General features: G+C 38.6%; 1 pseudogene; it reads right to left on the reverse strand.

Moving 5' to 3' along the window:
• Positions 1 to 22,559: 22,559 nt before the first annotated feature.
• Positions 22,560 to 22,675, reverse strand: LOC136126178 (small nucleolar RNA SNORA11; annotated as a pseudogene).
• Between the last annotated feature and the right edge of the window lie 2,902 nt (positions 22,676 to 25,577).

Below are 25,577 nucleotides of genomic sequence, written 5' to 3' on the forward strand. Positions count from 1 at the left end.
ATCAGATATATTTCTTTATCAATTTTATACCTTTACTATAAAGTCTTCCATCTTCTTTATGATGCATTCGAATTACAGGTAGCATAATGTCTAAATTTATGTTAACTTTCAAGAAAATATATGGACTGGTTAGAAAAGAGCAACTTGAATCTAACTGTATGCTCTATATAGTAGCAAAGCTTTTCGTAGGAATCTATAAATATTGCAGATATCACATGCTTTCCCTGAAGTTTGGCATGTTCTTCACTTAGGGAAATAATAGAATGGAAATCATATGTCCCTTTCAACACTACTTGAAAAAGTATGTCATACATATGGAGTATAAACATAGGCAGAGCTAACAAAATAGAACTCATTCTTAAAGTTTGGCTGACCCCAAATTATTGGTGCTTGGAAAGATACAGGACGGCTAAGCAGCCTTTTCCTCAATTATTGAATAATCCAGTAAGTACTTCTTTTAATTCAGTACATTATGGCATTTTCTTGGAGGTGGGCTTTCTTCCTAACCGTGGTCTTTGTTTGGGTAATATTAAAGAGATCGGTCTTTTCTGAGTGTATGCCAATGGCTGGCGGCACATGGGTAGCCTGCCATACATGCCAGTAGCAGAGGAGCCTGCAATGGGTCAATAGCCTGATGCTGTGACAGATGCATAGGACTGAGAACTGAAAGCAGTGACCCTCTGGAGAAGTTGATGAACTAGAGAGTGGTGAATGACTATTGAGTCCTGGGGCTGTATACCAAAAGGACACTATTGTATCTAGATGTCACCAGAACACAAGGTTAATAATCCTCTTTAATCTCTAATTGCTTTGCTCATAATTCAAGGGTGAATGAAAGCTGCAGTGTTCTTAAGGTCACTTTTCAGGTTATTATAGTATGTGAACTTAAAGGTAAATAGAAATAGTTCACTCGTTCATTCAAAATATTAATTAAGCACCCACTTTTTACCAGGCACTATTTATATGTACCAAACATTTGCATTCACTAGTATTAGCTTATTCTGTGATCTCAAAACTGTGAAAATAATGGTGGCTCAAATAATAATAATAGTTACTATGTATATAGTGCAATCCATGTGCCGGACACTGTTCTAAGCATTTTATATACACTATTTCATTGAATTCTTATAGCAATCTTGTGGGTTAAGCGTTATCAGTAGCCCATTTTATAAATGAGGATATAGAGGCACAATTCATTCCTTTAATTTTCTCAAAGTCACATAGCTAGTAAAAAATAGACCCAAAACTCAATCAAATCCAATCTGGTCTCTGAGCCTTTATTCTTTACCATGATGTAAATTTCCCTCACCTAAATAAGAGTGTAGTCTGTTCCACGTACAATTCCAGGTATGTAGGACCAGCCAAACTGATATGTGAATACACAATTACCAAGTCCAAAGATTCCTTTATCTTGTTGTTCCACTATTTTCTATATACAACTTCTAATCATATTCCAAAATGGCTGCTTTAGTACCAACCACTCCAGTCAGCCAGAAGATGGGAAAAAAAAAAAAAAAAAAAAGGAGACAAGCTCTTTTCTTTGAAGGACTCTCCTCAGAAGCTTCACAAGTAACTCTGCATATACCCCACTGGCCAGAACTTAGTCACATGATCGTAATGGAGTCTGGGATGTGTAGACTTTCTTTATTCCCATGTCCCCTGTTACTTGAGAATCTAAATACTGAGGGAAAAGGGAAGAGCAGCATTCTTTATCAAAATATTTAAAAACCAGCCCTGAAACAACTGTACCTTTCAGAATATTCCTGCTGTTATCCCTAATGTTTCTTTCTTCCCAAGTCAGTCTTTCTGAATCCAGATGCTTTGGGGTCATTGGTGGACCTGGATTCTGCTGGCTCTCCCTCACGCGATATCTGATAAGAAGACGGAACCTGTCTCTAAGTCATATTGGTAAACTGGAAACCAGCAACAGTCCCCAAGCTGCAGATCACCAGTACTTCCCTCTATCCTTTGGTAAAAAAACTGACTAAATTAATTTTCATCAGGATAAAGTACTTCCATCAGATTGGGGAAAATGGTTTGTGTGTTGACTAATATATATGGAAACATTTTTATTTCTGGGATATGACATAAGAATAACAGAGCCATTGATTAAGAATTCAGAAAGAATATACCTATTGGATTCATGATAAAAAATATTCAGGGTACCATACAACACATAAAAAATGCTATTGGTTTGGAATATTATGGAGTTTAAGACCCTTCCCCCTCTAAAAACATATCCTCATCAGTGGTCTGGAGTGCCTCTTCATTTCAGATCACAGCAGGGAGACATTCACTAGTGAATGTAATTTCTCTCTCTCTCTTTTTTTTTTTTTTCTATTTTCTCAAAGTCCCTAAATCATGTTCTCCTTGAAGTTGAAAAGTAATGAGTAGGAGTTACTGATACCACAAAACAGGATGCCAAGTCTCATAATTCCAAGTCACTGGAAATGGTTTAAGGTAATAGCAGGAAGCAATGTTCCCCCTTCTTTCCAAGAACATTAAGAAAGGAGTTACCCTCAAAGGATCCTGGAAATATGTGGATTAACTTGGAAACAGCAAATACTGACTTGGAGACAACACCAACCTTAGCTACATATACGAAATGGGCCAGTTTGGTTTGGGGTAGTCCTCATTTGATTTTCGGAACCCTTCCACATGCCTGCTGTCTTCTGTTTCCTTAATCTCTCACAAGCTCTTTTATGCATTCTCACTCCCGTCAGGCAGAAAGCACCAGAAGCCACCAATACCTTATGCCCTAGTTTCACGTATTCACAAAGTCGAGATCCTTGTAAAAGCTGTTTTTAAAGGGAAGAATCCAAATGAGTACCTGTTCCCCCCACCGGCCAAATTTTTAGAGTTCTAGAACTTACAAATGGAAGGCACTTTGAGTGACTATATACTCCTAGTATCATCTTCAAATTTCTTCATGAACCAGGTACTTCACACGTGGCTTCCACGAGCATCACTTGGAAGATTTCTAAACAGTGATTCTCTGGCTCCACCTAAGACCCACCAAATCAAAATCCTTAGCAGTAAAACCCAGGAATCTGTATTTTCAAGAACTTTTCAGGCTTTTAAAACCTATGATCCATTTGAGTGATTCTGCTTTAAAGCCAGATTTGGAAACCACTAACATCAGGTAGCATAAAGCCTGTGAAAAATAAGGTGTCCTTACTTGTAGAATGACTAGATTTGATGGAAGATTTTTTAAATTTATTTTATATTTTATTTTATTTACTTATTTATTTTTCTGCCACACCGTGGGGCTTGTGGAATTTTAGTTCCCTGACCAGGGATTGAACCCGTGCCCTTGGCAGTGAAAGTGCAGAATCCTAATCACTGGACTGCCAGGGAATTCTCTAAATCTGATGGAAGATTTGAATGTTCTCTGAATCTACAGAAGAACATAACACTCAATTTTGTCATACCCAACTCTATGTATTGTCTGTTATTAATTATCCAAAGAACAAGAACACTATAATGAATAGAATTCCTTTGTTCAATACCATTTAATGATAACTGAGGTTTACAATAATAACCTTAAGGTACTACAAGTACCTCTGGCATTATCAAAGAAAGATTAAACTCATTCAGTCCTATTTTATGTTCTAAATCTTTCTAGTTTTTGGAAGTTGGTATTTTACATGTACTGTGGGGACTTGATTACTCATCAGTTGTGTCAACTTGAGCAAGCTACTCAACCTCTCTAAGTCAGATTCCTATCTGAAAAGTGTGAATATACACTCTTCTCAGGGTGAAATTTCAGATATAATATTTGCAAGGTGCTTGATATGCAGTTGACATTTAATGCCTGGCAAATATGACTATTTGGGGGAGACATAAATAGAAAACCAGAAGCTGCAGGACACACTGCAGAGACCTGATCTTGGGGTCATCACCTGGACTTTTTTTTTTTTTTTTTTGGCGGTACGTGTGCTTCTCACTGCTGTGGCCTCCCCCGCCGCGGAGCACAGGCTCCGGATGTACAGGCCCAGCGGCCATGGCCCACGGGTCCAGCCGCTCCGCGGCCCAAGGGATCCTCCCGGACCAGAGCACGAAACCACGTCCCCTGCATCGGCAGGCGGACTCTCAACCACTGCGCCACCAGGGAAGCCCACCTGGACTTTTTAAAAATACCAAGTCCTCTCCTAGTACCAGAACTCTGAAGCAGGAGATCTAGGATGGGGCCCAAAAAGCTGAATATTTAACATGCATTTCAGGTTTTTGATGAGTATTGCCAGCAAACCCTCACTTGGAGATGCTCAGCCTTCAAGACCCCAGTCCCGGTGGTTAGAAAGCTGCTGTACGTGAGTTTCCATGCTCCTAAACAGTCCCCACTTTGAAGATAGTCTTTCTACCACTCTCCCAACCCCCGGCAACTAAGCGCTACTTTATTTCCTATGCTTAGCCAGAACACCATGAAAATTTAGCTTGAGAAAGGGCAGTTTGTCCCTTCCATTTTAAGCCAATGAGAAATAATATTGGCAGACCTGTTATATTTTGGAACACAACTGTGTGCATCTTAAAGGGTTCTGAGGGACCAAATAATGCAACTGCTTCACAGGATCCTCAAATTCTCCACTTTCCTCCAATAAAGTTTGTAATTCCTACTTGCAAAGACATGTTAACATATGAATCAGCAGGCACTGCTGACTGTAAGATTGAGGAGAAGGGAGGATGGCATAAAAAGACTAAGGAACCATGAAATTTACAAATCTAGTTAACAAGGTTGGAAGCCCAATGGTAAATATCATCTCTAAAGTCTCAGGTTACATTTTCTACCCTATGAAAGGGGCAATCAAGACTATGGATAAAGAGAAAAGCTCCTCATCTTGCAAATCAAGAAAGCAAGGGCAGCTGATATAAAAGGACGAGGAAAAACTTCCGTTCTCCACGGAGGAAGCACCCTCCTGAGAAGGAAGCTGCCTGCAGTTCTTCTGCACCTCATATGCAGGGCTGGCCTCCCATATACACAGGATATGATGGGCAATGTGGAGATAATTATGAAGCTTCTAAATGATTACAAATAGCTGTCTAGAGTAAATAATGGGAACTCTTCATTTACCCCCAAACCTCAGTCCTCCCAAACCTGGTAAATGATAATACTACCTTCCAGTAGCTCAGTCCAAAAGCCTCAGTCATCCTTGGTTCCTGTTATTTTCTCCCATCTCATATCTGATATATCAGCAAGCCCTCCCTGCAGGCTCTAGCTTGGAAACATAATCAGAACCACATCACTTCACACTCACTCAACTGCTACCACACTAGCCAAGCCGCCATCCTTTCTCAGCTGGATTATTGCGAGAGCTGCTCACCTGATCTCTCTGCCAAGATTCCCACCTCCTTACAGTTTATCCTCCACTCAGCACACAAAATCATGGGCTGCTGGAGAAGGTTTCTCTTCCCACTCTACGCTCAGCCTTCAGCCATCCCTGCCTGTACCTCAGAGAGTGTCTCTGTCCACATTGCTGCTCTCTCCCTGGGGTGCACAGAGGCTGCTTTTTACCTGGGGACAGAGGCCCAGGAGGCTCACTGTTGTCCTGGTCCAGCCTCAGTCTCAGGTAAGTCCTGTGTCACTGGGTCTTGGTGGTGGGGCTTAGTGATACTATCTCTTACCTATAGCAGCTAAAACTCTGCCCTGTGTCTCAGGCGGTCCTTCTGCAGAACAGTGTTTCCTGCCCTCCTCCAGTAGAAGGAGGTCTCAAATGTCCTTGGCCCAGCAAAGTTTTCTGTCCTTCCCCCAGGGACAGGCTTTTCTTTTACATTCCTCCAAGCAGCAGTGGGTCTTCTCCCATCCAGGACAGCAAGGTTTGCTGCCTTTCCCCCAGTGGCCTCAGGCTTTTGTTCCATGGGAGACAAAGGTCTCATCCAGGATTCAACCCTTTCCTGGGATTCTTTCCCAGATCTCTCACCTTTCTTCCAATCTTTCTCTAGAGCACCCCATGGAGAGTCATGGAGAAGAGCCTACAAGTGAGGGTCAGCACCCCTGTGTCTGCAGCTCAGAGGGGTCTATTTAGCAACTCCTTAAATTTTTAGCTGAATGCTTCTTACTCACTTGTATGGCAGCCCTAATTCTGCCCACACTTTGCCACAGGTAAGCCAATGCTCACTTTCCAGCTTCTTGGAGACAACTGCATTTTCTTAGATTTCAGACTAATTAGCTACCCTGTGAACTCACCACTCTGATGGCATTAGCAAAAGTTAAGATCTTGTAGTCTGTCTGGCTTTTTCTTGTTGTTAAGCTGGGAGATACTCTTTTTGCCTCATAACTAGATTTTTGCAATTGTCTTACTAATTAGTTTCCCTGTCGTCTTCCTCTCTCCCATCTCAGTCTATTTATTCCAATGCCTGTTTCATTATGCCCTCCTCCAAAATAGTCAATGGTTCTGTATTTCATTACCAGTCAATTCTTATGCTATAAGCTGACAATTCAGAGAAGCATACTTTTTAGGGCTAGGAAGGACCTTCAGAGCTGTTTAGAGTCTAATTCCAATTACCTTTACAACCTTCTCTCTTTTCACCCTTCAACTCAAACCGCTTCTCCTTTGGCACAATTCCTCAATGTCTCAACCCACAAACATTCATTGGATACCTGACTATTACGCATTACATCGGGCACTTTGTATTCAGAAATAAAATACAGACCTTTCTCTCATGAAGCTACATACAGCTGAACGCACATTTTGCTCGTTTACTTTCATCTTTGCTCATTCTGTGCCATCCTGCAACGACCTTCCATATCCATGTCTCTGTCCTCCATACAAACATTTGACCAGGCATCACGATCTCCATGATGTCTTCTTTAACCATTGCAGACTTATCCTTTTTTCCTTCCTTGTGTTTTACAGTACTTCATTTGTATCTCTCCATATCTCTAATTAAATTATAAGTATCATCAAAGAATAGATCCAAAGAATAGATCCATAAAAGAATAGATACAAAGTTAGCAAAATTTGTATCATACCATAGTAGTATCTGGCATTTGAGGTGCCTGATACTTACTCACTAAATGAGGTTATATACCATAGTCATTAGAAACATGAGCTTGAGTCGGACAGACTTGAGTTTAAATTCTGACTTTGTCATCGTGTGATGTGAGGCAAGCTTTGTAACCACAGCCTTATTTTCCTCATTTGAACAATGAAGAATATAGGGTTGCTGTAAGGGTAAATGAGATGTTGTATATAACACGCCTTATATGTCGTAAGGATACAGTAAATAGGAAACTACCATACTAGTCCTAAATTACAGTGCAGGAAGCACTCATATGCAGTCATAGGCTGGATTTATCCTGGTACAAAGGACGGCTCACCCAAAGGCATCTGAACTTACAACCATAATGGCTTCATTAGTAATTGGTTTAAAAAATATTGCTGAGCCTCTGTCTTTCTCTTGGTAAGAGGGAATAGGACGAAGGCAGTCAAAAGACATAAATTCTCAGTTATAAGATAAATAAGTACTTAGGGATGTAATGTACAATCGATAAATATCATTAACATTGTTATATGTTATATATGAAAGTTAGGAAGAGAATAAATCCTAAGAGTTCTCATCACAAGAAAATAATTTGTTTCTATTTCTTTAATTTTGTATCTATGTGAGATGATGGATGTTCACTAAAATTATTTTGATAATCATTTCATGATGTATGTAACTCAAATCATTATGTTGTACATCTTAAGCTTATACAGTGCTATATGTCAATTATATTTTAATAAAACTGGAAGAATAAATAAATAACTTCCATCTTCAAAAACTCAGGTCCAGAATGAACCAAAAGTAAACATTTTGATCAGAAGCCTGAAACAGAAATCCTAAGTCCATTTAGATGAGAGGAGAGGGGGAACTCAATTGCAAAAGATGTAGAGTCTCTTCTTTTTTAAGATAGATTTTAGAGCAGCATGTGACATATCAGTAGATTGCCACTAAACGTAACAAAGGTTAATATTGATATTAATTGGAAGAGGACTGAACCCCTAAATTGATGGCCTTCATCTCTCTCTTCAAGAATATTCTAAACTATGAGAAGAAAAGAAACAAAGCCCAGATGGGTTCACTGATGAATTTTACCAAACATTCAAGGAAAAATTATACCAAATCTCTGCCATCTCCTCCAGAAGATAGAAGAAGAGGACATACTTCTTAAGTCATTCTGTAAAGCCAACACTGTCCTAACACCAAAACCTTACAAAGATATTACAAGAAAGGAAACTATAGATAAATCTCTCTCATGAACATACATGCAAAAATCCTCAACAAAGTATTAGCAAATTGAATCCAACATATATAAAAAGAATTTTACACTATGATCAAATGAAATTTATTCCACGTATGCCAGCCTGGTTCAACCTTCAAAAATCAAATAATATAATTCATCGCATCTACAAGTTAAAGCAGAAAAATCACATGATCTTGTCAATAGATGCAGAGAAACCATTTGACAAAATCTAACATCTATTCATGATAAAAACTCTCAGCAGGGCTTCCCTGGTGGCGCAGTGGTTGAGAGTCCGCCTGCCGATGCAGGGGATGCGGGTTCGTGCCCCAGTCTGGAAAGACCCCACATGCCGCGGAGTGGCTGGGCCCGTGAGCCATGGCCGCTGAGCCTGCGTGTCCGGAGACTGTACTCCGCAATGGGAGAGGCCACGACAGTGAGAGGCCCACGTACCGCAAAAACAACAACAACAACAAACCTCTCAGCAAACTATAAAAAGAGGGGAACTTCCCTGACCTGATAAAGAATATCTACAAAAAACTAACAGCTAACATCTCATTGTACATGATAAGAAATTAGATGCTTTCCTACTAAGGTCAGATCCAAGACAAGGCTGTCCCCACACCACTCCTATTCAACATTGTATTGGAAATCCAAGCTGAAGCAGTAAGACAAGAAAGAGAAATAAAAGGTATACAGATTTGGAAGAAGGAAATAAAATTGGCTTTCTTTGCAGATGACACGATTATCTATGTAGAAAATTTCAAAGAACAACAACAACTGGAAACTCTCCAGAAACTAATAAGCAATTCTAGCAAGGTTGCAGGATACCAAGTTAATATGCAAATTAATTGCTTTCCTATATACCAGCAATGAACAATTGAAATTTGAAATTAAAATTACAATAGCATTTACATTAGAGAGAAAAAAAATACTTGGGTATAAATTTAACAAAATACATATACAAGATCTAGATGAGGAAAACTACCAAACTCTAATGAAATAAATCAAAGAAGAACTTTAAAAATGGAGATATATTCTATGTTCATGGAAAGGAACTTTCAATATTGTTAGGATATCAGTTCTTCCCAAATTGATATAAGCGTTCAATGTAACCTCAATAAAAATCCCAGACAGTTATTTTGGGATTGATTGACAAACTGATTCTAAAGTGTTTTTTTCTTTTTTGGCCTCACTGTGTGGCTTGTGGGATCTCAGTTTCCTGACCAGGGATTGAACCTGGGCCCTGGCAGTGAAAGCCTGGAATCCTAACCACTAGGCCACTAGGGCGCTCCCTGATTCTAAAGTTTACATTGAGAGACAAAAGACCCAGAATAGTCAACACAATATTGAAGGAAAAGAAAAAAGCTGAGGCACTCTACTACCCAACTTCAAAATTTACTGTAAAGCTACGGTAATCAAAGACAGTAGGGTACTGGTAAAAGGATAAATAAACAGATCAATGGAACAGCATAAACAGCCCAAAAATAGACCACGCAAATATAGTCAACTGATCTTTGACAAAGGATCAAAAGCAATTCAATGGAGAAAGGATAGTCTTTTCAATAAATAATAAATACTGGTGGAACAACTTGACATCCACATACCAAAAAAGAAAAAAACGGATATAGACACAGACGTTACACGATTCACCCTTCACAAAAATTAACTCAAAATGGATCACAGCCTTAAATGTAAATCACAAAACTATAAAACTCCCAGAAAATAACATAAAAGAAAATCTAGATGACCTTAAGTTTGGCAAAGGCTTTTTAGATAGTACACAAAAGTCTTAATCCATGAAAGAAAAAAATTGTCAAGTTGTACATCATTAAAATTAAAAACTTCCATTTTGTGAAAGACACTGTTAAGAGAATGAAAAGACACAACACAGACTGGGAAAAAAATTTGCAAAAGACATATTTGATAAAGAAATGTTATTCAAAATATACAATAAACTCAACAATAAGAAAATGAACAACCCAGTTTAATAATGGGCAAAAGTTCTGAACAGTCACCTCAACCAAGATGAAGTACAGATGACAAATAAACATATGAAAAAATGTTCAACATCATACTTCATTAAGGAATTGCACATTAAAATAACAATAGCTAAAATCCAAGCCGCAGACAACACCAAATGCTAGTGAGGATGTGAAGTAACAGGAACTCTCATTCATTGTTGGTGGGAATGCAAAATGATACAACCACTTTGGAAGAAAGTTTGGCAGTTCCTTACCAAAACAAACCTATTCTTAACACACAGTCCAGCAATTGTGCTCCTTGGTACCTACCCAAATTGAGTTGAAAAATTATATCCACAAAAACCTGAACAGGAACGTTTATAGCAGCTTTATTCATAATTGTCAGAACTTGGAAGCACCCAAAGTGTCCCTCAGTAGGTGAATGGATAAAGAAGCTGTGGTGCACTCAGACAATGGACTGTTATTCAGCACTAAAAAGAAATAAGCTATCAAGGCATGAAAAGACATGGCAGAACCTTAAATGTATACTACTGAGTGAAAGAACGCAATCTGAAAGTACTACATACTGTATGATTTCAATTATAAGACATTCTGGAAAAGGCAAAACTATGGAAAGAGTAAAAAGTTGAGTAATTGCCAGGGGGTAGGGGTAGGGAAGGATGAATAGGTGGGGAACAGGGAATTTTTAGGGAAGTGAAACTACTCTGTAGGATACTAAAATAGTAGGTATATGTATTACACACTTGTCAACATCCATAGAACGAACAACAGCAAGAATGAACCCTAATATAAACTATGGGCATTGTTTGATAATGTTGTATATGTGCTATTTCATGGATTGTAATAAATGCACCACACTGATCTGGAATATTGGTGGCGGGGATGATGGGGGGGGTGTTGGAACTCTCTACTTTTCCCTCAATTTTTTGTGAACCTAGAATCACTCTAAAAAATAAATCTTGGGGACTTCCCTGGTGGTGCAGTGGTTAAGACTATGCGCTCCCAATGCAGGGTGCCCGGGTTCAATCCCTGGTCAGGGAACTAGATCCCACATGCATGACGCAACTAAGAATTCGCATGCCACAGCTAAGGAGCCCACTGATGCAACTAAGATCCAGTGCAATCAGATAAATAAATAAATAAATAAATAAATAAATAAATAAATCTTATTAAAAAAAAAATCAAATCAATCAATCAAAGAGAACCAGAGAGTCCACATCAGGAGATCTGTGGTTCCTTCTGTAAAGTCAAGTGGAGAGTTAAAGAGAGAAAATTTCTAAGAAATCCAGTAGTCAGAAGCATGAGAAGCACCAAATAGGCCAGACACAGTGATATAGATAAGACCAAACAGATAGCACGGTCATTCATGTAGAAAGCTCTGTAGCATTGCTGCCTACTACAAGAATGACAGGGAAACCATATGACTCAGCTATTCCACTTCTGGGTATTTGAAAAAGAAATCTGAAAAACACAAAACACTAATTCGTAAAGATATATACACCCCTATGTTCATTTCAGTTTTATTGATAATAGCCAAGATATGGAAACAACCTAAGTGTCCACTGATGGACGAAAGAATAAGGAAGATGTGGTACACAAAACGGAGTACTACTCAGCCATAAAAGAGAACGAAATCCTGCCATTTGTGACAACATGGATGGACCTTAAAGGTAGTATGCTAAGTGAAATAAGTCAAATGGAGAAAGACAAATATTATATTATTTCACTCATAGGTGGAATCTAAAACAAAGAAACAAACAAAATATAACAAACTCATAGATAGAGGGAACAGACTAGTGGTTACCAGAGGGGATAGGGGTTGGGGGTGGGTGAAATGGGTGAAGGAGTCAATTGTATGGTGATGGATGGAAACTACACTTGTGATGGTGATCATTTCATAGTGTATACAGATGTCAAATTATGATGCTATACACTTGAAACTTATATAATACAAAAATTAAGAAATAAAAATAAGTGTAACTAGTTACCCTTGTTGGGGGGGAGAAAAAGAATGACAGGTAAGACCTCTGACTTCTAGGAAGAAAACCAGACTGAGCGGAATTTAAGTAGCAATTTAAAATAAGTATATGGAAATGAGGGTGTTTATCTAGGCCAAGTTGTAGTACTCAATTAAAAATCCCTTTCTAAGCATGTGAATATAGGTAATTAGTGGTCAATATGTATCTAGTTTTTTTAATAGTTATAAATATATGACTTTAATAAAAATACTGTAATTTGAAAGCTTTACTCTCTGTTTATCTCCTGGACTTTTGCTAACCTAACAAGGGTCATTCAGAAGAATCTTACTAAAGTTTCAAGCAGGCATTTTGTTTTTGAGATGCTCTAATTTCTTGGAGCTAGCCCTATCATATTTAAATTAAGTGCTTTTTATCCTATCTATCATTTATTCAACAGAGAAGCATTAAGGACCTAGTTTTCCAAGCTCTGTGACTCGCAAGCTCATCTTCTGCCTGTCCTGCCAACAGCCAACTCACTCCAGCCTGCTGTCAAATGATAGCTTAATTTTATATATGTATCATGAGATTGGGCGTGGCTATCTGCAAGAAGATTAGACCAGCTGTCTGATCTTGACTCCAACTCCTGCCTCACATGAAATATAAGATAGGTTCTGATGCTAGCAATATGAGTCTCAGTTAAGTCTATTCACGTGGCATATGTGTGTGTGCATGTATACACATGAGTTTTTATGTATTTTCTACAATGTGCAGACACATAGGCCATTCCCCCATGATCAGCATCACAAGCCTGAGAAGATGAAAGAGACCAGCCTCATCCTGGTAGGATAAGTTGAGATGGTGAAAGCTGAGAGTGAATTAGGAGCCTTGGGCCCGAAGGACTGGCTTAGAGCTCTAATGGGATGGCAATGCCTTGGAGGAGATGGAGGATTGACTGGGGAGACAAAAGACTGTGGAAACTTACTGTATATTGGAAAGATAATTTGAGGACATAACAACATCAGGTTTTATCCAAATTCTGTGAGATCACACATCCCAGTGAAATCTCTCAACATCATTAATAGGAAGCAACAAAATCTAAGGACCAACATCGGCAGTAAGATGTTGCAGGCTGAAGGGCTGATACCACCGGGGAACCAGAGATGATTAGAAAAGAATAATGGCAGAATCCTCACACAAGGATGGGGTGATTGCTAGGAAGTACTTGCAGGACCATGCGTGGGGGAGGTCAGAAATTGGTGGAAACTCTTTAAGGAAACTGGAGGTCTTGGTCTGCTATTTAACATTAGCTGTGAATTAGAAGAGGTGCTAGGAAAGCATCTCTGAAAGCAAGTCTTAGGAGACTTCCTTTGCAGGTCAAAGTTTGTATTTACACAAGAGAACAAGCAATTCAAACATAGGAAAGGCTATCGATGTCTCACTAAGTGATGCCTCTTGCTTTCTGTACCTACACTTCGTCTAAAGTCTGGGAGAGTCAGAACAAAAAGCCTAACAATGTAAAAGACAGTAGTTGGACAATTAGCAAAATCTGAATAAGATCCATAGATTAGATAATAATATTGTATCAAAGTTAATTTTCCAATTTTGATAACTGCACTATGGGTATATAAGAGAATGTTCTTGTTCTTAAGGAATGTGCACTGAAATATTTAGGATAAAAAGGCATCATATTTTGCAAATTTCAAATGGCACAGAAAAATTTACATAGAAATATAGGTATATGTAAAGAAATATGAAGAGATGGGGAAGAGAGAGAGAAGGAATGATAAAACAAATGCAACAAAATACTAAAAATCAGGGTTTCCCTGGTGGCGCAGTGGTTAAGAATCCACCTGCCAACTCAGGGGACACGGGTTCAAGGCCTGGTCCAGGAAGATCCCACATGCGCAGAGCAACTAAGCCTGCATGCCACAACTACCAAGCCTGCTCTCTAGAGCCCGCGAGCCACAACTACTGAGCCCACATGTCACAACTGCTGAAGCCCGCACGCCTAGAGCCCGTGCTCCGCAACAAGAGAAGCCACCACAGTGAGAAGCCCCTGCTCGCCACAACGAGAAAAAGACCTGCGCACAGCAACAAAGACTGAGCACAGCCAAAAATAAATAAATAAAATAAATTTATAAAATAAAGTTAACAATCAAAGCATATGGGTAAACGTTATACAGCAGTTCTCTATATTATTTTAAAAATTTCTCTAAGTTTGAGGTTATTTCAAAATAAAAAGTTATTCTAAAAAGACTGCCAACAACAGAAAGGCTAACACAAACTAAAGCTATTCTTAAATGTAGACAAGGCTTTGTAAGCAATGAGATCTGAGCCATGTTGAAAATGTGGCACGCTCACTGCAAAATACACCTTACTTCTCCACCCAACATATTTAATTTTATGGCAATCATTCCTAGGGATTAAAACACATTTCAGAAATCTGAGAAGAAATTAAAATGTCTTAGTTGAAGGGGTAATGACTTAATCTCTGTTCATTATTCCAGTGGAAGAAAGCAGGATCCTAAGGATTCTTCCTCTCTGGTTTTTGTTGTACTTACCCGACCAATAGACTTGCCCCTCTATTTCATAAATATAGGTTTCACTTTCATTAGTCATGTAAAATCACATTAAATTCCCTGTGGGAGAACCATAACATTTAATGTGAAAACAATTTCTTTTGGTTGATATACCATGCTTCTAGAATAAAGTTGCAAAAAAGGGTTGTTTGTGCTTCTTACAATCACCAGACAATAATACTAATGGCTTGGTCTATTATCCACAATCATTTTTGTGCTAAGTCCACTAAGGATTTGGTATTGAATTCCCACTTAAGGGATAGTCATTATGCTGAATTTTTGGGAATCGTTTGCTGCATGTTTCACATTTTAATGTATTACATTTATGAAGCCTTTATCCAATGGTAAAACTTTCTTAGATCAAAAAATGTTACACATATTTCACAGGTGTTTGGAGAGGGATCCTTTCATTTGTACCTCAGCATTTCAGCCTGCACCCAGAAAATATAAGCATCTACCCACCTGATAATTTCTACTCATTCCTGAAGGGAAGATTGATAGATATCTCATTAGTGGAACTGAAAAGCAGTTGGGTATGCTCACCTTTCGCCTATCTCTGGGGTAACTAGCATTCTTCTCTGTTCTTGTTTCAGGGGGCAATCATGAAGGGGTCAGACCAAGACCTATTTTCTAGAAGCAGTTCTGAAGGTCCATCTCATTCCCTATCTGGGGACTCAAAAGTATAAAGCAATAGTCCTCAGTGAGTATGTCTGTTTTGGAAAGACCATTCCAGGCTTTCCAATAATAAAAATAATATTTCATTCTCTGTCTTTCTCTTTTGCCTATTTACATAAATTTATTCAAAACTCAAGAGAGGAAGCGAAGAGTGCTATTTAAAGCCCCCCTAAAATGTCACCAGTCTTATTGCCTGGTTTTTCTGCTTCCAGATGTGTGGACTTTCTTTTGGTAAATTCATATTACACTGAGGTTTAAATACACCTTTGATTCCTACTAGGGATGGATAATTACCAAAGCCTCTATTTACATTTCAAAACAAAATGGTTATTCACTTACTTCATTGCCTGATGGGTTACGTTTCCATTACAAACCATTAGTGACCATTAGGAATTGCAGTTCTTTTCATTTCCTAAGGCTTTGTTTGAACTTCACAAATCACATGACAAGCTGTGTCAACACCTTCAAAGAGGAGCAACATTCTGATGAAGTCAATAAGCAGAAAAACTGGACCAGGACAGGATGGAGCCTGGCTCTATAGGCTGAACAGAAAGTGAAGCAATCTGGGACTGGTAGAGGTTTCATCAATGAAGTGGGCAGAGCCCAAGGACCTGACCCAGCACTGAGACTAGCCACCTCCAGGAGGCTGCTAGCTGTTGGGAAAGTAAATTTTTTCTCCTTTTGGAATGTATTATGATCAAGTGAGACTAAGACTGAGAATGATGTCAATCCAGAGGGTACATAACAAACAAGACATCAACCCAGCGAGATGAAGTCTGGTAACACTGTGAGACCTCCAAATCAGTCTACAATCCTTGGTCTTTTAGTTATGAGAGCCATTAAATGTACGATTTTGCCTTAAGGAAGTTTTGGTTGGTTTTCTCCATCTTGTGATTGAATGGATATTAACTAGTACAGAAGGTCTACTTACACTTTTCAGTTTATTTTATGCAAAAGTTAAGTGCGATAATGGCATATCATTGAGCTTAAAGCAGGAAAATTTAAAAATGACACTAAGTATTGAAAACAGTGGAAGCAATACAGGGAATTGTTTCCCAGGTGATGAAAGAGCTGAAAGACAAACAGGGAGGGGAGGGTGTGGCAACCTGATGATTAGCAGCAAGGGGCCTAGAGGAGGAAGGTTACCGAAGCCCAACAGCCAGCATTACCTGGAGGAACTTAAAACCATGGGAGATCTATCCATTGAGAACGAGAGGGGTGGAAGAGACTCAGTCACTGACAGAGCCATGTTGCCTGAGTCAGAGAGATGGGGAGAAATACCCTGGCCTTCCTTCTTCACCCTTCCTCTGACCTCCTGTCAGTGCCTCTCACTGGCCAAGCCCAAGTGGGAATCAGCTGACACAAGAGCCTGGGAAGCACAGCCTGCACAGATTGCTCCCCCCTCCCACCCCCACATCCAGTGACATTAAGTAAAGCATGAATGCATCTGAACACAAATGAGCCCAACACAAACAATATTTACAAATCAGCAAATATCTTATCTCAAAGTGTCAAATGCTTTCTAACCAGAAAAATGGAGTGCACAAGAAGTACTTGTTCACCACTACTATTCTTTTCCTCATTTCTCCTTCTCAAATGATAAAGGATAGAAAAAATGGATATTACATTTTTAAAAGTTCCCCCAAGCAATTCAGATTATGTTTATATCGCCCTTCCCCCTTCATCCCCCTTACCTGAAGACACTGCTCGACCTCATGCCAAAATTCAAAATTTGAGCAATGGTGTGCTTAAATGCTGAGATTCTTGATGATTTTCCCTTCTTTCCTACTTTAAAATTAGGAGGGGAAAAAAAACCCCTAACAAATGAAGAAATCCAAGGAAATGGTTTTCTATGCTAGGGACTCCAAGACCATAAAACCGATATTATTTCTTAATTATACCAGAGCTTCATACCAGAGAGTTTATAAAACTGAGAGGAAACAGTGTTTAAAGGAAACACCGCGGCTTTCTGTAGCACTTCAAAACAAACCTCTTTTTAAGTGTGGTTTTAAGATATAAATTGATTTGTATGTTTCAGAAGGGAAAAGAGACACTCCCTGACCTCTCAAATATGTGACTGGACACCTTGGCACCATCTATAATGATTTGGCCCCAATCTCACCTGTAATAGGAAAAAGTAGAAGCATCAGAACCTGGGTCGGAAACTAGGGGACAATTAGTTCCATCCATTAGTGAAAATTTTATGAGTTCAGTAAAGGAGGAGTTTCTAGCTGAGTGCTTAGGAGGAAAAGGGGAATTTGGTGCAGTAAAGTCATAATATACTATTTATGAGGAACTTTCTCAGGAATCTAAAGGTCATCTGCCTCCCAGTCCCAAAGAAATACAGCCCTGCAGAAATCTCCTTGGCCATTTACCACCTGCCTGGCTAAGCCTTCCCTTGGGGCCTGAAGGACTGACCTATCTGCTGACTCAGGCAGACAGACTATCCTGAGGTCTGTTCTAAATCCTCATATCCAGCCTCACCTGTCCTACACAGGCTATGAGGCTAACACAGTATCCATGGATGTGCCCAGGCTGCAGTCTTCAGATCGAGCCCCTATTCCAGGAGGTGGTATTTGGGTAAGTAATTAAAAAGTGAATAATGGGGCCCTTCAGATGACCGCGAGAGTCACCTCCGTGAGAATTCAGAAACCTAAAGTCCAGTGTGATGAGACACGATCACAGACAGGGGAGGGATTCAGCTATTATGTGGCTCTGACAAAACTTTTCAACACCTTTCCTATTGACCTGGAAAGTGTTACCTAGGATGCCTAGTTCTGATGTCAGCTAGTCCCTTGGGGATATGCAAGTGATTTCAGAATGCACTGGGGACCACCCAGTGGGCAGCTAAAACTATCCTGAATATCTTTATCTCTTTCTTATATTAATGCTATCCACCTATTTATTCATTTATTCCTTTGGCATTGCCTTTCCTTCCTCTCCACATTCACATTAGAACAGGTTTGAACCACAAATGAACAAAATGAAGACGTATTTTCCAGTTTAACAAAGTTCTCTCCCCACAGGATTTTATCTTTCATGGGGTGTTCGTTGCTTTTTAATAATGATAAAACCCTCTTGCCAATTGCAAAGTTATTTATAACCTAATCACTTGTCTAAATTTACTTTATCCCTAATTTTTAAATTAAATTGTTTAATTTATTTTTATTGATTAATCTGTAATTAATTGATAACCTCATCCTGTTCAAAATTGATTAAATTTGCTTTATAAGAACATGCATATTTTATTAAAATAATATAAATTAGTGTGTAAGAAAGAAGAAAGCAAAATAAGTATAAGACATAAAATGGTGCTGGAATGTAAAGCTGATGCCAAAACACACACACACACACACACACACACACACACACACACACAGGAATACTAGTCAGTCATAAAAACGATAAAATCTTGCCATTTGCAACATGAATGGACTTTGACGTTATTATGCTAAGTGAAATAAGATTTCAGACAGAGAAAGACAAATTCCATATGATTTCACTCATATGTGGAATATAAAAACAAACAAAAACAAAATAAATGAACAAACCAAACAAAAACAAACCCATAGATACAGAGAACAGACTGGTGGTTACCAGAGGAGAAGGGGCAGGGAGAGGGTGAAATGGGTAAAGGGGATCAACTGTATGGTGACAGCCGGAAACTAAATTTTTGGTGGTTGAGCATGCTGTAGTGTGTACAGAAACAGAAATATAATGCTGTACACACGAAACTTATATAATGTTACAAACCAATGTTACCTCAATAAAAATATAAAAGTAAAAATATCAAGGGGGTTTTAGTTTAGGCAAAGTAATGACTAGATGAATTTATAAGCAGGACAACTGGCTTTGTTTAAGGTAGAATTCTTCCAAAAGCAAAAATGCAGAGCAGATAAAAAGGAAGCAGAGATTCACTACAGCAACTAATAAATTCAAACCCATATTACATCATTTCAAGCAACAACATAAAAGATCTTTAGCAAGTGAGACTGGAAGGAAAATACCACTAGCTAACCTGTATTGACATACTGAGCACTTTGTTCTAGTCATTTTCTATGTGCTCATTTAATCTTCACAACAATCCTCTGGGATCAGCACTATTATTATCTCCATTTTATAGACAAGGAAACCGAGTCACAAAGACTCAGAAAAACTTGTTCAAAGTTATCAGCTAATAAGTCGTTAAACTGAGGCTTGAACTCAGGTATCCTGGCTCCAAAGCCACTATGATATCATTAATATTATAAAAAATATTTTAAAATCACACTTAAGATGAAAAGTAGAGGCATCATTAGGAAATTAGTTATAAAACAATGATGTCTATTATATCATGTATGATTTGCAAATATGGAAATGAAGGAAGGAAGGTTGGAAAGGAAAAAAAAGTATTTGAAATAGAGAAAAAAATGCATAAGCTTATCTACACAGAAAAATCTTTGGTGTGCAGATAATCTCAGTAACTGAAAATCATTTTTAGTAGTTTTTGGAATGCACACACACATACACACACATATCTTTATATCTCGTAGATATATTACATATACATATATGCATGGACTATATATGCAATACATTATGTATACACAGATATGTATGTCATACATATAATACATTGCATTATATGTGTACATACATATATATTTATGCATGTATCAACACATAATAAATGTTTTGATAGTATTCGTTGAATGAATGAATGAAATATATACATATATGCTTTTGAAAGCTACACAAGCACTGTTCAAAAAAGCCTTCAATAGAAAGCCTGGGTTTGAGGGATGAAGGCTTTTACTTTCACTTTATATTTCTTGGTATTGTTTGCATTTTTCCCCAGTATTCAGATATTGCTTATTTTTCCATGTCAACCATAATTATCCAGAAAACAGTATTATAGGACATATTTGCTTTACATTCTTACATTAAAATATTAAGAAATATTAAGAAACACAACATTATCTATTGACTACTTTTTCTATAATGTTAGAAATCAAAGGAAAAACACACATGCCTTGAAGTTTACTTGAACAAACCCAGAGCAATACAATAGATGTTATCCAAAGAATGGGGTTTGGGGATTTGTTTTTCGTCTGTTTGCTCTGTTTTTGTTTGTTTTCGGTCAAAAGGCTCATCCCATGAATGTCCAGTTCCCCAGGTAAAATAGATGAAAAACCAGAGGGGAGACCATCACCACAGTCAAGTGATAAACATGACTGCCTATATTTCTTACTTTTAAACTTCAGGTGTTATCTTCTACTAAATCTCTCATTTTTCCTGTAGATCTCTGGCTCGACAATCATGTAGCCATAATTTAACTAAGTATTAAAACTAAAATCCTCTTAGAAATAATCTTCCTCCCTACTCTTCTTTTTGCCTTTCAGTAATTACTGTACTAGTGGGCAGGTGGTACAAAGGCTATGAAGTATTTTAATAGATTTTTTGGTTTCATGATTAACTGATACAAACCTGAAGTGTTACCACTCTTAAATGTAATCAAGTGAAGATTATAGTTTTGATTAGCCATTGAATAGGTCCAGAATCATAATCAGATACTTGCCTATTTTGTCAACCTCTGATTTAGAGTCTTTATTGCAATTGAATGGCCTTAATCTACTAACAAATAAGATATCTTATTTAAGCAGACAAGGAAGAAAATGGTTTTGCTATGAAAAATTTCCTTCTCTCTTACGCAAAGAGATGGGCTAAAATCTTTCTAATGGTCTATTAAAAGACTATAAGGATTTGATACGGAAGGTAAGAGGACTTTCAGTATTCTGATGTAAGGTAGAATCTTTATTTTATCATCTCTTTTTCTCAAATCAATCAAAAATATTTATTGGGCTTTTGCAATATAAAGCATCAGAGAGAGAAGAATCATAATCCCTATTGAGAAATGTTCACTTTATTAGACAAATAAGATAAAACTAGGTAAGAAATAGTAGAAAATTAAACTTTCTACTGAAGTATAAAATTGTGCCATATAGACAATAGATCTTCTTTCTTTCTATTTTTGTCACTCAAGTTTTTTTTTTCATAGTTCCTCTACCTTCTAATATGGGATATCTTTAGGCTCATTTTTCCACCTGCTTCTCTACACATTTCTTCTCTCATCCTTTCTCATGGCTATGAAACCATATACAAATTCTGGTGCTTCCTGAATGTATATGTCCAGTACAGACCTCAGACACGGTAGCCTGCTGCCTATTTTATACATCTGCTTAAATATCTCAAATGTTCCTAAAATTCAACAGCTCCAAAATTGAACTCTTGATCATCCTTCTCCCACACCAAATCTGTTCTATCCCTAGTCTTTCAAACCTCAATTGGTAAAGCCATAAATCTGAGAATCATCCTTAATATTTTATCACTTGTCCTTAACTCCTATATCTAGTCCGCTATAAAATCCAATCAATTCAACTTCCAAAACATTACTTGAATCCACCTACATCTCTCTTTTCACTCTAATTGCTTACCTGGTCTCCCTGCTTTTGCCCTTTTTTGCCCTCCTCCCTCCATCCATCCTCCACAGAGCAGCCAAAATGATCAATTTAAAGTGAAAATTACGTGATATTCTTTTTCGTAAAAGCCTTCAAAGACTTGATATTGTATTTAAGATAAAGTATGAGTACAATTTGAATCATATCCCTTGCCACCTTTACATCTCAAATAAAGTCATTGTTTTTTCACAAATCATTATAATTTGTTAATATATTTTATATGAGTGGCCTCCATTTCTGCTTTGGTTTTATTGGTTTGCTGTTTATCCACCCCTACTAGACTTTAAGCTGCATATATCAGGGACCATGTCTCCTTATGCACATGATCTCATTCAATACTCAGAACATCCCTATTTTATGTATTATTCCCAATTCTACAGATGAGAAAAATATGACTTAAGAGAAGATGAGTCTTTCCTGAGGACACATACCTGATATGATGAAAAACTAGATATAAACCAAGGTCTCTTGGAAGAAGAGAGCTATATTGTTATTTACGATACCGTATCAGTCCCTCCACAAACATTCCCCACTGGAGATGTCCAAAATCACAGCCATACAAGGGAACTTCCCCTTGAAAATTATTAATGAGCTAAAATCAACATGAAAGGAAGTCTCAAAAATGTCAAATATTTTTTTTTTTTTTTATGTGTTGGGTATCTGTTCATAGGAAGGCCACAAGTTTTGTGCCCCTTGTCACAATGAACCCTGATTCCTGTCGGGTGTGTTGCAAATAATTTTTTAATTGCATGATTTTGAGGAAGGTAGGGTAAGAAACTGGTGGCCTGATTTTTCAGTGGGTGCACAGGATATTTTTATGTATAGAAACCTCAAGTGGTAAGAGCCTTCACGAAAAACCCAAATCCCAGTTCCTCTATTTCAGTTTCTTAATATGTAAATGGTTTTAGGATTTAAGCATTAAGTGAGGTAAAGTATATGAAACATTTAGCATAGTCTTGTATTCAAATATTACTTATTATTATACTAATTAGTCTCTTTTTTTTTCCATCACCGCTGCACAACCATGTAGTGAGAGAAGAGGCACTAGAGAGTGTGTTCTCTGTTCTCAGTCTGAGGGTGCTTAGTTCAGTAGAAGTGAATACGGAGTGGCTGCAGTCCTGCAAAATGGAATCCCCTAAGGCTTAGGATCCGGAATGCACTCCAGTTCCCTGTACTTGATGACGAGTCCTCTAAAACTGATGGAAACGTTTACAGATGAGTTCAGTTCATGGTTCTTTCAACCCCTGACTTTATCATTCAGTTGTAATTATCAAGATCCTTTCCCCTTTACTTTGTACACTTGAATCTCTGCTTTAGTATCCTTCAAGGACTGGCTCCTGCCTTGCTCTTAGCAGCTCACCTCAGAGACTATAGTTTTGATACCTGCATCTTTAGTTCCCCTTCTTGGAGCCAGCTCTCCCCTTCTCTACCTGCCTGGACCAAGACATACCATGTAAGGGAATACTGGATTCCCTGTTGCTGTGCTCTGCGGACCTGATGAGAAACCTCTCATGAGTGGTAGTGATCTTGCCAATGACAACAAGTTGTCAGTAATCAAGTCTGGGGGCACCCTGTTTTGCTGCTAATACTCTACTCCTTCTCCCTCCTCTCTATCCACAAAATAAGCCAGTAGGTTCTGATGTCCACCATTCTACCAAGTGTGGATGTAGTAATGAAATCATATGCAATCCCTTTATTCCAGAATGTAATGTAATTAATTTCTTTGCTAACTAACCCTTGTCAAAAGGTTAAAACTCTAAAGACCCAAGACAAACACAATGTACACTTACAGAAGATAAGAAATACAGAAGATACACAAATAGATAAGATAAGAAATAATTGGGAGTGGGGAGAATTTCTAACATCCCTTCAGAATACAGATAAATATATTCAAAAGTAGTTGATTAACAGCATAGTTTTTTAAAACCACAGGGAAACTGTCATTTCCTTAGAACTCATATTAAAATTTAACTAATTATAAATTATAAGCATTCCACAAAACATACTTGTGGAAACAGTTTCAAAATGCTCATACATATTACTGACCTTGGGGAAAACCAAGGAAGGAAATCACCTAGGAGTCCTCCCAATTTTCCTGTCAGTCTTATTCTCTCATTTCTGGTGACCCTGGTCACGTTCATGAATGCTATCCCTTTTTTTGTGATGCATAATCACCACCCAGCAGGGATACTTCTCCAGTCCATTGTCTGTATCCATCACCTCTCATCGCCCCTGTCACAGACCTTTCCTTCCCTGGCCACACCACTTCCTGCTGCCTGCTGTTTCCTAGTCCCTTGCTCTAACTCCTGTGGAATTCTCTTTCTACCTCTAGTGTCATAGGGCACAGACTGAACCCAGGGCTTAGACTCTGCTCACCCATGAAGTTCTATCAAGTTCCCAATAGACTCACGTGCATTCATTTTATAGCTGGATGCTGCCAGGCTAGCAACTTGCCTTCTTCTTTGTAACTATTTGTGAAATCAAATGAATAAAGGACAAGTAAGGTTTACGAGAAAAAGGGGGCTGAATCCATGAGTCCATGACTCCTCTCCATTGACATTCAAAGATATTAAAATAAGTCAGTGAGCTGATAAGGGTCTGGCCCAAGGCAGATTCTAACTAAGAGTAACAGGATGCCTGGGACGGAGCTTACCACAGAACAGCAGTTCCCAACCTTTTTGGCACCAGGAACCGGTTTCGCGGAAGACAATTCTTCCACGGACGGACGGGGGCAGGGGTGGGGGAGTGGAGATATGGTTTCGGGATGATTCAAGCACATCACATTTATTGTGCACTTTATTTCTATTATTATTACATTGTAATATATAATGAAATAATTATACAACTCACCATAATGCAGAATCAGTGGGAGCCCTGAGCTTGTTTTCACTTGCTACTCGCTGATAGGGTTTTGATACGAGTCTGCAAGCAATCGATTTATTATGGTCTCTGGTCAGGCAAACCTCTCTGCTAACGATAATCTGTACTTGCAGCCCCTCCCCAGCACTAGCATCACTGCCTCACCTCTACCTCAGACCAACAGGCGTTAGATTCTCATAAGGAGCATGCAACCTAGATCCCCTCACGCGCACAGTTCCCAGTAGGGTTCGCGCTCCTATGAGAATCTAATGCCTCCGCTGATCTGACAGGAGGCGGAGCTCAGGAGGTAATGCGAGCGATGGGGAGCGGCTGTAAATACAGATGAAGCTTTGCTCTCTCACCTGCCACTCACCTCCTGCTGTGCAGTCCGGCAGAGGGTGGGGGGGCACGGTTGGGGACCCCTGCCATAGAAGATAGAAGGAGTTTGGAAGCATGAATACGTCTGTCTATCAAAGCTATGGGTGAGGTGAGAGTACTAATTCCACCCACATACACCACTGAAAATTAAATTACTACTAGCACAATTAATTTTGGTAATATGAGTGTATTTCATGGGCCACAGCAGAGTGAGAGGCTCTGAATTGAAAGAGATTTTACCACTCATGAAGATATTGCTGTTGCAATAAATCAACTGGCACCCACGAAAGGAAGGAATACAGAGCCATCAAGGTGGATTTCTGGATCCCCTGACGGTGGTAATGGAGGACCAGAAAGGGTGGCCATCATGGTGTTCATCCTCAAGAACATCAGTTTCTGCTCCCCTAGCAGGAAAAGCATGAGAGATG

Source organism: Phocoena phocoena, chromosome 7 (assembly GCF_963924675.1).
Source record: "Phocoena phocoena chromosome 7, mPhoPho1.1, whole genome shotgun sequence".
Classification (NCBI taxonomy): domain Eukaryota; kingdom Metazoa; phylum Chordata; class Mammalia; order Artiodactyla; family Phocoenidae; genus Phocoena; species Phocoena phocoena.